Here is a 13,029-nt window from a genome sequence, read left to right as displayed (position 1 = left end):
CTAGATAAGATCATCAGAGTGGGCCCTTTTAAGGGGATTTGTGTCCTTCTAAGAAGACATACCAAAGAGCTTGCTCTCTGTCCCCATATGCCCATATAGAAGAGGCCAAATTAGCACACAGGGAGATGGTGGCTACCCACAAACCAGGCGAAGAGACCTCAAAATGAAACCTACCTTGCTGGCACTTTGATCTTGGGCTTCCCTGCTCCCAAAACCGTGAGAAATAAACTTCTATTGTTTAAGCCACTCAGTCTATGGTATTTTATTATCATAGCTTGAACCAGCAAAGACACCATCTTATATGAACCAAACTGACTACAACTTCATTTTAAGAATTAACACGGAAGAGAGGAGGCTGGTGGAGAGGAAAATCCATTTCCTTCTATCTAGGGGCAATATGTCCTTTATTGAATTAAAAAGTATTACTACTTGCTCTATTTACTAACCACTCTTCTCCTAACCACCATCTCTAAGTCTAGGGTTTATTTTCATGATATTCATATGTCTTAAAATATATCCAGCCAATGACATTCTTATATATTTTTAAATACTGAAAAATATTTAATCAATGTCATTCTTATACCCCCTTGCCTTATTCTTGATTTGTAACCAAATATCAAACTCATGTATCAGAATAATTCCTGGGTTTTTGGTTGGAAATGATCTCTTTTCAGATTTTTTTCTCCAGCTACTAACAGTTTAAGAAAATAATAACACATCAACTTATGGCATTGATGAAAAATTTAGCAAAAGCCTGAGCTCTCTTCAGAATATGAGAGACAATTTGCATGTAACTATTTTATTCATATGATTTTAACTTTCAAAATAATGATAGACTTCAACATTCAGGATAATTTGTAGGAATTAAGTACCAATCATTCATTATTTAAAGTAAACTCATCTCTTTATGGTAACAGGAGTTGAAAAAAATAAACAATGCAGCAAATAGAGCCTATATTATCCTTAAAAATGATCATGTACGTTTGATAACAAAAGCTCTATAATTACAACCCCAGAACCATCTCAAAGCATCCTATCATAAAATCAATAAAGTCAATATTATAAATTTTTAGAAACAAAAGGAAAACAAAATTAGAACACAAACAGAAAAGAGCTGGAAACTAAATTCTTGAACAAAGTCATGCTAAATGAGAAGGTGGGGGCACACTTGGATAATGACGCTGTTCTCACCAGAACAGGCATCCAGCATATGAGAAGAAATGCTAACTGAAATGACAGGAAAAGCTTTGCTGAGCAAGGAGGTATGATGCACCGCTCTCGTATTGCTCAACTCTTTCTGGAGTCCCACTTTCGCTTCTCTTTCTCCAAGTTATTTAAAGGCTTGAAAGTAAAGGATGGACAGTCCGCTGATATTTTCCAATTTAGTTAGCAGCTCATTAAATAGACAACTTTCAATTAAGAGTGCTTAGCTTCTAAATATGCATTGAATTTATATTTAAAGGATCTGTCACAGCATTGTAATCACATGGGGCAGTCAGATGGCACATTCCAGGTTCCCTGAACACAGTAGCACACTGCCAGGGGAAACCGGAGAGGCTTGACCAGATTCCACCCAACTATACATTATTCACTCATCCTCTAATCACAGTAATGTCTGGTAGTAAAAGTAGTTGTGTTCAAATATTGAAAGTCAAGAAAAGTACTAGACGGGGAAAATTACATTCACTTCTGTTTATTAATTTTTATTAATTTTGAATATGGTTTTTATTATTAAATCTCTTCTCTTTTAAAAAAAAATATGTGATTTCTACATCAAAACACTTCTGCTTCCCAATGGTCAGCATTTTTTCCTCATCAAAATAACAATTTCTGGAATAGAAAATAGCATGTACTTTCTTCTCAAAGCTTACCTATTTTCCCTTTCCTATACTATAAAGCTGTGAATTGATGTCTTATTATATATATAATGCATACTTTGTTGTTTCTTTTAAACTTGAACTTAGACCAAATATATTTATATATAAAAATATACGTATAATGTCACAAAGTGATCCAATAATATACAACTTACATGGGTGATTCTTTTTTTACTGTAAATTCAGGAGGAAGGTTTTTCTTTTCCTAAATATTATTCAATGTATTAATTTGAATATTTTGTTGCTTAGAATGTAGAGCAAAACAAACAAAAAATCCATATTGTGTAATTGTTTCAAAATAAAGTGAATTCAGAGATTCTGGAAGAAGCAAGGTCTTCATTTGTCAAAGTAGAGATGACTTTGCTTAACTTATTCTACAAATGCTGATCATTGTCACTATTTTTTTTTTGATGAAGAATATAAGTAATTATAATCATAATTGAATAATACTGAGTTACTTTGTAAAGAATGTTTCAACTTCTATTAAAACTTCTTAATGAATATGTCTACAGATACTCAGGGGACATAAATGGAATGCAGGGATATGGAAGTTTGGGCCCCATCCCTTAGGGAAGCTGTGTGGGACTTGGGTAGGGCCAGATGTCTTGAGCCGCAGGCAGCCTTCGCTTTTACCCTAATCTGCCACACAGATACCATTTTCCATTTTGTTTTGTTTTGTTTATGCTGTGAAAGGGGTTTGAAAATTGTACTTTTTTATTACAAAAAATATCTTCCAGACCAAATCTACCTTAGTGGGAAGAAATTATTACACCTATAAGTATTTAAATGTCTTCGTTATCCTAGGTTAGCCATGAGATTGAAACAACTGTGTCTTTAAAACTTCTGAACTTACTTCTCTACTGACTTAACCTCTTTGACAAACTTGCATGATATATCAAATGGTCTCCGGAAATTTTCATGTAGGCACCATCCTACCTGCCGATGTCTTGATCCCTGTTGTTTTTCACACGCACGTACCTACATCAAGTTTTATTCCATCAAATCAGAGTCCTCTGGGTGACTGACTAGTAATTTGACAAACCATTTGTGGTTAAGTGGTTTGATGTGTTAGCTTATTTAGATAACATTTGCATTTTAACAGGGACTATCAATTCTGCTGGATGGTAAGTCTGATGCTTGTTTGTATACCACTGGACAAAATGCCTAGTGCATAGCTAGGACACAATTTTGTTTGTTTGTCTGCTTTTTAATGAATTAGTCAATGCACTCTAGCAGATAAAGATAATTGCAACAAAATTGTAAGATCCTTAGATTCATAATAACTGGTTGTGTACCTGTCCCATCCACAGGGTCCTCAGTGTTGGTTTATAATAAGAACATTTTCATGGCGGAAGGAAAGAGAATTTACACATGTTTGGGAGATAAAGATAAGTAGTTCTTAAGCTATCATGTCTAGACTGGACAATGTGAGTGAAACGTTTCTTAGACATTCTCCCTAAGTGATTCAGATTCACAAGAATAAAAATTGTGTTGATCTTTTTATTAAGAGTAGCTTTGAAGGGTTTGTACTGTGCATAGAACCAGTAAAAGTAAGACATGTCTATTGGTGATGACATAAGAAATCTTTCCCCTTTTGTTTCTTTGCTATTGTGACACATTTTATTTTGAAATTAAACTTTTCACATTTGGATGGGAACAGAGTTTGTTCTTTAAATTCTGGTAAGGAAAACACGCAGAATGGCTTTGGATTAGAGGACATAAGGTATTTCTCTCAGTAGCAAGCCAGTTTTCGCGAGGGGGCGGTGTGCTCCCAAAGCCCATCTGCATGTCTGTGAACAGACCTTCCACCAGGTGTCCACCCCAAGCACACACAGATGTAGAACAAGGAGAAGGTGTCCCCAGTGGAGAAGAGGAATGGCCCTATGATAAATTACAGAGACATGGTGTTCTAGCTAGAAATTTCCCCAAATTAACAGGAGAGGGAAAGCAAATAACACTATGAGTCATTATACACAAAGCATCTCTTAAGTATAGGTAGAATTTCAAATAAAAATGGATTTATCAAGATTGTAATTATTACGTATCATAGTCATTGTCTTTAGCAAGATGTGATACATCAAGAAGTATATGCTATAATTTCTGCCTTTGAAGACTGAGCAATCTATTTAGGTATAAATATGCTATATCGTGGAAAGAGAGGAAAAAAATTCACTTTAGTAAGCACTTAAGATAGAGTTCAGTAGGTGGTGCCATAGAATTGTGTATAAACATTTCTCCTTAGGTGGCAGGAATTACTAAATGCTCTTGGGAAGTAAAGCAATACATGCATAATAGCAGAATGGACAACTGGGTGATGGTAGGTAGTGGTTAGGAACATAAAACCTGAATTTAGACCTCAAGTACAAGTTCTGATGTCACCACTTATAGAAAAAGAGAGCATTATAGAGAGATGAAAATTATCAAGGAAAATTAATGCAGGATCTAGGAGTCGTAATAAATGGCCCCAGAGAACTAGGGAATATTTGGGTCATGGCCTTCAATTTGAAGTTAGCCAAATATTTTTTTCAGAAGACAGTGGGGAGCCATCAATGGAATAGGTTTTTTGAGGGGGATGGAGTACATAAAGACGAGAGCAGGTGATATCGTTAGACCTGAACATAGGAGGTCCACACTTTAGATGACCTCATATATCAAAAACAGGGAACAAATAGATGTATCAAATTATAGATGAGTGCTTCTGACCCTCAGCAGTAGCACAGTAAGACCCATACCCTGAAGGTCCACTGTATAGCCCAACTGTTCTGGTCTCTTCCATAATTTGGCCTTATGTCCTTGAAATGAAAGCCAATTGCAACTAAATTTCCTAAAAATGCAAGGAGGTTGCTCCTGCTGATACCAGAGGACGGTGCTTCAGAGAGTAGAAAGCATGAACAATGGACACTTGGTGAGAGGAAAGACAAACTAATTAACTTGTCAAATTCTTCCTCTCAGAGAGCATATATGTGATAATTTTTTTGTACAAAGTATTGTTTCCCAGGGATGTCATGTCCATTTTTGTGCGTTTCTTCATGTTTTAATTTGAAGTTCTGGAGAGATTCATGAATTACCACAGTATTTGAGACAGTTAGCTCTATAGCTGACGAATGTTTTTTGATGTTAAACAAATGAGAGTTCACATTTTTATATGTAGGTCCAGAGGTAATATGGTGATGTATGGTACCACTTCTTTAGGTTTGGGTTAGGTAAGCACAGAATGGAAGAACTGTGATAGTTTAATTTTTATAAATGTTTGTAATTAAACTTTCAAAATTGAAATAAACAATTTTTGCTTTATTTAAATAAGTGAGCTTATATTTAGTAATTACAACCTATATTTGACTTTTAATTTTAATAGAGGACTTTGACTGTTTAAGAATAAAAATATTCTTGGGATGTCTGAGTGGTTCAGTTGGTTGAACGGACAGCTCTTGATCTTGGCTCAGGTCACGATCTCACAGTTTGTGGGTTCGAACCCCATGCCGGGCTTTTGCTCTGACAGCTCTGACAGACTGCTTGGGATTCTCTGTCTCCCTCTCTCTCTGCCTCTTCCCCGCTCCACTTGTGCTCTCTCAAAATAAATAAACAGACATTTTCAAAAATAGAATAAAAGTATTTTTGAAAAAATAGAAATCTATTTATTTTTGCATTTCCTTTTTAAGAATTTTGTAAAATGATATACAAATTCAGTATACAGTGAATTGATGGCATTTTATTTCTTATCTTTTACATCAATGTTGCCATTAGAATTAAAATTATATAAAAATCATGACTATAATAACAGTAATTTAGCTGAAATTAAGAGATAAAAATAAATAATGTTGAATGAATACTTTATTAATTCATATGTCTTTCTTTTATTAACCATATAAAGTTTACCAGTCTATCACGAAACAACCAGAAATTCAATAATTAAATTTTATCTTTGATCTTTTACTTATTTTCAGTCATTAAAAAAATAGAACTTTATAATATTTTAATTTCGTCTTGATGAATGTATGTTTGACAAAGATGGAGACAAATTTTATTTAACAACTTTTAGCATGACTTAAATCTTTTAAAGATTTAGACACTGTGAGCCCTCATATACATTTCTGCCTTAGGCTTTGTGAATGTAGACATGAGCTGATAAGAGTAGAAGTAGTTAAGAAATATTTCAATTAAGTACATTTTAGTACCAGTAGTACTACTAATGATAATTCATAATAAATAATCCAAGAGTACCTAATCAAAAATGTAAATGTATTGGTCCTTTTAACTGAAGAATTTAAAGTTATCAAGACACAGTTTCTTCTTTTGGTCTTTCCTTCTCTATGTTGGTCTTGTACTTAGGTTCTTAGTGGCACAGTGGCCTCTATCTTCCAGTCCTACATCATCCTCTTAGATCTAAGTCCAGCAAGAAGAGGAAAACTCATTTCGGGTTGTTTCTGTATGAGTCCAGACATTTCTCTTATTAGACTCTCTTAGTGAAGATATGTCTATTGGCTCAGAACCAAATTTCTGGCTTCACCCCTGAAACCCAGTTGGAATACTAGGCAGGCAACACTGACTAGGGTGGGAAGTGGTAAATCCTTAAATAAAAGTAAAGGACAGCTGTTAGCAAAAGGGAATAGGACCACAGGGGAGGCAAGCAATTATTGCCCACCAATTGCATTGGTTACAGACTGATAAGCAATTATGACAGAAAGAGCAAAGTTGATAAGGGGGAGGTGAGGGGAGAGATTTAAGAAATATTAAGTAAATCTAATGTATTATAATCAATGCAGATATTTTCTAATATTGTAAGGAAAGTCCTCCAAGACCTTCAGATTTCTCTTTTCAGTAATAGTACAGTTTCAGATAGGAAATAAAGAAGTAGTGAGTTTGAAGGGAAAATGATGGGGTCAGCTTTAGATATCTAGAGTGTGGAGCAGTTCCTAAGATTTCCAAGAGGAGATGGGAGATGGGCATATTCCTGAGATCAGTTGAAAAGTTTCCCCTGGAGTTATACAAGGCAACTATGCGAAAAGATTGTCTAAACAGAGTGTGAAGAGTAGAAAGAAAAAGACCTGCAGGTGGAACACAAAGGACAATCGAGGTCGGAGCAAAGAACGAAAGGAGCCAAAAAAGTATTTTAGGAGAGAATGGAGATGTTAACACGAAGAGTGAGTGTTTTCATAACAGCAGTGGCTGATGTATTCAAAAAGTCCAGGAAGATAAAGAAAGGAATTTTTTGACATTGGCTTTGATGATGCCTACTGTAGTGGAGTGGTTTGTATGGAATCATAAGACAGTGGATTGAGGAAAGAAAGGACAGGGAAAGGGGAGCCTGGGTGGCTCAGTCGGTTGAGCATCTGACTTTGGCTCAGGTCATGATCTCATGAGTTCGAGCCCCACATCAACCTCTGTGCTGACAGCTCTGAGCCTGGAGCCTGTTCGGATTCTGCGTCTCCCTCTCTCTCTGCAGCCTCCCTGCTTGCCTTCCATCTTGCTCTCTCAAAAATAAAAATAAAATCATTAAAAACATTTTTATTTAAAAAATTTTTTTAATGTTTATTTATTTCGGAGACAGAGAGAGACAGAGCATGAGTCCGGGAGGGGCAGAGAGAGAGAGGGAGACACAGAATCAGAAGTAGGCTCCAGGCTCTGAGCTGTCAGCACAGAGCCTGACGTGGGGCTTGAACTCACAAACCGTGAGATCATGACTTGAGTCGAAGTCGGTCGCTCAACTGACTGAGCTACCCAGGAGCCCCAAAACATTGAAAAAATTTTAAAAAGAAAGGACAGGGAAATAGTGGAGGAATACAAGAAACTGCTGTTACAAAGCTTAACTGTGAATGAAAATAGAGGTTTATTGATTATGACTTTTGACATCTGAATTATTTAGAGGTACAGGCCCCTGGGTGGCTTAGTTTGTTAAGTGAATTGTTTCGAGGGCTAATGGGCAGCACGAAGAAGAGGAACATGGAGAGAGGAACACACGGTACTCTTATAAACAGGAGACAGCAAACATTTGTTACAGAGGAGAAAGAGAGGGGGATTTCAATAACATTCATGAGACAACAAAGATTGGACCTTGAATGGGAACCCTTAATTTTAACAGCAATCTTCAAAACAGATTTATCCTGCCTTGCATTGTCTTCAAAGCATGTTTGGGAGGGAGAGTGCACAAGAGAAGGTGAGGTGGATCTGGTGAGGTTTGAATGGATCTGGAAAAGGGATATACCAGTTGTAGATAACCTGCTATGTGTCGGGTATTTTACTAGCCACCGTATGTGTACGATCTTGTTAAACCTACACAAAAACATTCACTGGTACCTCTATGATCTGTATTGAAAAAGAAAGTGAATAATTTAACATAGCTCATGGTAAAAGCAAAAATCAAACTCTAGATCCTGTATGACTATTCCTCTAGTTCTCTGATATGCTTACCAAAGAATTAAATCACTAGTATAATGTTCAAATAGGAACAATAGTTTAACTTCTACTTTATATTGCTTTCACCAAGAGAAACATGAAAGGCAATAATGGAAGAAAATTTTAGCCTGGTGGTAGCCTAGTGGAGAAACCACTTTAAGTCAATATATAATGACTGAGTTCAGATACTTACCAAGGACATATTAAAAGACAAGTTGTTCACCCAAGTTAAAAGCAATAAAGTAAGCTTCCATGTGTATTCAGGGATCAACAATGAAAAAAAATATATTGCTACCTAATTGCTATAGACTGAATGTTTATATTTCCCTAAAATGTATATCTTAAAACCTAATCCCTACTGTGTTGGTATTTAGAGGTGGAGACTTTGGGATGTGATTAGGTCTCAAGAGTGAAGCCCTCTGAATGGGATTAGTGTCCTTATAAAAGAGGCCCCAGATAACTTCTTGCCCTCCCCTTCCACCACGTGCATACACAGCCAGAAGCTGTCTGTGAGCCACAGAATTGGTTATCAGCAGACACCCAGTCTACCTTAGCCCTTATCTTGTGTTTCTTAGCCTCTCGAACTGTGAGAAAGAAATATCTGTTGTTTATTAGCCATGGTACCCTGCTATAGCAGCCCAAAGGGGTGAAGACAGTAATCAATATTATTATCTGTATTTTATTAATTCTAAGAATAACTTCAAATTTTCTGAATGTCTGAAATTGAGATTTTTACAATTAATGCTAGGTTACAGTCATGGTGTGATTTAGAATTGATAGGTTAAACGGAATGGGAAAAGATATTCGCAAATGACATATCGGACAAAGGGCTAGTATCCAAAATCTATAAAGAGCTCACCAAACTCCACACCTGAGAAACAAATAACCCAGTGAAGAAATGGGCAGAAAACATGAATAGACACTTCTCTAAAGAAGACATCCAGGTGGCCAACAGGCACATGAAAAGATGCTCAACGTCGCTCCTCATCAGGGAAATACAAATCAAAACCACACTCAGATATCACCTCACGCCAGTCAGAGTGGCCAAAATGAACAAATCAGGAGACTCTAGATGCTGGAGAGGATGTGGAGAAACGGGAACCCTCTTGCACTGTTGGTGGGAATGCAAATTGGTGCAGCCGCTCTGGAAAACAGTGTGGAGGTTCCTCAAAACATTAAAAATAGACCTACCCTATGTCCCAGCAGTAGCACTGCTAGGAATTGACCCAAGGGATACAGGAGTACTGATGCATAGGGGCACTTGTACCCCAATGTTTATAGCAGCACTCTCAACAATAGCCAAATAATGGAAAGAGCCTAAATGTCCATCAACTGATGAATGGATAAAGAAATTGTGGTTTATATACACAATGGAGTACTATGTGGCAATGAGAAAGAATGAAATATGGCCCTTTGTAGCAACATGGATGGAACTGGAGAGTGTGATGCTAAGTGAAATAAGCCATACAGAGAAAGACAGATACCATATGGTTTCACTCTTATGTGGATCCTGAGAAACTTAACAGGAACCCATGGGGGAGGGGAAGGAAAAAAAAAAAAGAGGTTAGAGTGGAAGAGAGCCAAAGCATAAAGACTCTTAAAAACTGAGAACAAACTGAGGGTTGATGGGGGTGGGAGGGAGGGGAGGGTAGGTGATGGGTACTGAGGAGGGCACCTTTTAGGATGAGCACTGGGTGTTGTATGGAAACCAATTTGATAATAAACTTCATATATTGAAAAAAATAGAATTGATAGGTTAGATTTGGTAATCTTGAAAAAATTAATGTGGTAGGCTACATTTAATGTTTAATTTAAAAACGTATATAAAGAGAGATAAGAATATGAAAACTAAGTTTCGTGGGTCCCTTTTATTCAGTCCCAGAAAAGAGAATGTTTTTGGATCTGGGACACGTCTTCCAAGTTCAAGATTACTGCCCTTCTGACGCTGCTTTTTCCATGCTCAAGAATAACTTACTGGTAATTAATTTGGTTTCGTGATTACGCTCATAAAGGGACTGTTCCTGGAAGTAAACAACAGTGTTCTAGCCCCAGGAAGGGAACTAGTTCATGTGGTAAATGAATAAATTTGGGGACCGATTTATATACTAGTTAGATAAGGTTAGTTAACCAGCCCAATAAAGTAAATTACATCATTTCTAAGCCTACCACAACAAGCACGTTGATCCTACCTCTAAGAATTTACCCCAAACTGAGGCACTAGTTATTGGATAGCTCCCTAATGTCTTCCTCAAAGCGTACCCACAGAAGGGTCGAGCAAGTAAGATTCTAAGCTGCCCTCAGACAGCAGCACTTTTATACTATTTCCCATTTTCTTTTTGTCTCTTACAATCAGATAATTCAAAATGTCTTTTGTAACTGAGTAATTTCTAAATAAAACACCAAAAATATATTTTTAGAAAATCCTCTTAAAAAGAGTCTAAAACACAACTCTCCACAATTCAGAAAAGAATTGTTCTCTGTATGTGGAAAGAAAAGATACATAATTTGTAGACAGTGATTCTTTTGAATTACCAAAATTAGTCAAGGCCAAATTTTCTCAAGAAAATGGCTTTGGGAAGAAAAGAAGAATACCCAATTTGACAATTTGTGGTTCAGAACCTGTTGTAGATTAACAGCCACTTTCAGATTATTTTCTACTTAACTCTTATATAAATAGTACCTAAGAGCTATAGAACTGTGGCTCATTAAATAGCTGATAAATCTCAATAAATGTGATTGAAGATTTAATTAACTAATTTCATTTTCAAGAGAAAAAGAGAGAGCACAAACGGGGGAGAACCGCAGAGGAAGGGAGAAGAGAATCTTAAGACGAGAGAGACTGAGCATGGAACCTGACACAGGGCTCGGTCCCACAACTCTGGGATCATGACTGAGCCATAATCAAGAGTCGGATGCTCAATCCACTGAACAAACCCAAGAGCCTGAGACTTTACTTTTAATTGAAAAACAATAAATACATGCTAAAAACAAGGAATCTTCACTTGTGTAAATAATATGAAAATCTTTATCCCTTTTTCGCAGATAAAGAATCAATGCAGAAGCATCAGAAATGCACACACACACATAATTAAAGGTTAATTAGTTACAGATACAATATAATAGAATACTATGGAAAGGTGAGTTAAGGTAGAATTGTCTGTATATAGGAAAAACAGTGCCTTTTTTTCTAAATATATTATTTATTAGATAATTTTGGATAAGTAGATTTTTTTTTCCTTGAGAACATCCAGTTTTAGAAAATGGCATTTCAGATTTAGTACGTCTGTTGGCAGTTCTTAGCCTTTTGAGAATAAAATGGACTCATGTTGAAAGCTTAAATCATAGATCCGTTATCAAAGATAACGAATTGCATTACAACCAAAATTAAATACCAGTTTCCAAATGGTTAAACTATTTGAATATTAAAGAGAAGGAAAATAAGAACTTAAAGTGGAAGCAGAGGTTGGACACGGTACAAAATTTACCATCCAAAATGAACTCAAAATTGCTAACCGATAAATTGTGAAGGAATTGAAGTCAACAAAATGTGAACAAAAAAAGTGTCACCTCTTTGTGATGTTGTTTTGTAGAGATCGATACCAGTCAAGGCCAGGATAGAATTAACCAAACCCTAATAGAATGTTGGACGCACAAAATGAAAGTGAGAATAGAATCAACTGTAAATATTTCCACTTCCCTAAATATCGCTGTCTAAAACTCAAGAAAACTGAAGCCAAATTATTCTAGTTTGCACCCGGAATATCCTTTATGGCACATTCTGTCTGAATCTACATTTCAAGGGACCATGTTTTACATCTGCTTCGATAATCCTAAAACAATGGGAGCAGCATTAATCCAACTTTTCCTACGTGCAGAACACTGTGGTAAACATTGTAGTTGTACCATATTGGCTATCTTCAGGACCACAGTGGAGAAACAGAGGCAAAAAAGAGCAAGTGATTTAGTCACCAGTTAGAGAACTTAGTAGGTGGCGGAGCAGCCAATGCCACCACGTCTGGCTGACTCACAGGAGCAACAGCAACGACACACTTCACTACACTAGACACGTGAAAAACTGATCCTAAGAAAGATTCTTAAGGAGTAACAGTATGTCATCTTCCAATCTGCAACATTTAGAATTTCCAATGAAAGTAACACATTGAGTTGAAGAGGGCTGAAACTAACATGGAAAATATTAGAGTCCAGCATAAGACATTAAGATAGTTCAGTAATCTTTCATGGTTACCAGAGTTAAGGGCAGCTGAGATATCTAATAAGATGAGTACAGTCAAAGACCCTATTTCAGAGTTAATAGGCAGATCATTACAAGCTTTGACCAAAGCAGTCACCATACTGACCTAATCAAAATCCAGAATGAAAATTATCATAAAGTGCATGATGAACCAATTAGCCTGGAGCTGGGTTGCTTCTATCTGCTCAAGTATCTCAGCTGGGAATGGTAAATTAAAAACTAAAAGGAAATGAAGAGGAAAAGGCACTGGGAGACAGGAGTATTAGGTTAAATTCTGGGCCCCTATGCAAAAGTCTCAGAGAGACATCCCTTATGCTTTGTCTCTAGCAAAGCAAATAAACACATACAGAGATCTCTGGCCAAGAGCAGGTACCCCTGTGTGGTCCTCCACCAACATCAGGGGAGCAAAGATGGTATATGGACCCCACTTAGACAAGTAATAAAGAAGTGCCTTTATCCACTATCTTAATATACAGTACCATTTATGGAAAATAGTTTTAAAAAATA

The sequence above is a fragment of the Felis catus genome, chromosome C1 (assembly GCF_018350175.1).
Source record: "Felis catus isolate Fca126 chromosome C1, F.catus_Fca126_mat1.0, whole genome shotgun sequence".
NCBI lineage: Eukaryota > Metazoa > Chordata > Mammalia > Carnivora > Felidae > Felis > Felis catus.
The sequence above is the reverse complement of the archived record's forward strand: the minus strand, read 5'-3'. Positions refer to the sequence as shown.